This window comes from Porites lutea, chromosome 3, assembly GCF_958299795.1.
Source record: "Porites lutea chromosome 3, jaPorLute2.1, whole genome shotgun sequence".
NCBI classification, from domain to species: domain Eukaryota; kingdom Metazoa; phylum Cnidaria; class Anthozoa; order Scleractinia; family Poritidae; genus Porites; species Porites lutea.
Genome location: NC_133203.1, coordinates 2290221 through 2290500, shown reverse-complemented (window position 1 = coordinate 2290500; position 280 = coordinate 2290221).

The window sequence follows — 280 nt, the reverse complement described above, 5'->3', positions numbered from 1 at the left end:
CTTGACCTTGCAAATTTAGAATCTCTATCCGAATAAAGGGTCTTGTGAAGAGAAAAGGCTTCGCAGTCATTATGTAATTAGTAAGAGAATGGCATTTCCTGATGAAGCACTCAGTATCGGCGGTACCGCTGTATGCCCGTGAATGTTTACTAATTATAGAACAAAGCCAGCTATGAATATTTCTGTCAGTCCCTGCTAATCACGACAAGATCATCGTTAAAAGTAAGTTTTTGTTGAATAAGCAGAAAATCAACAAAACCTTTTCAAAAATACCTTTTAT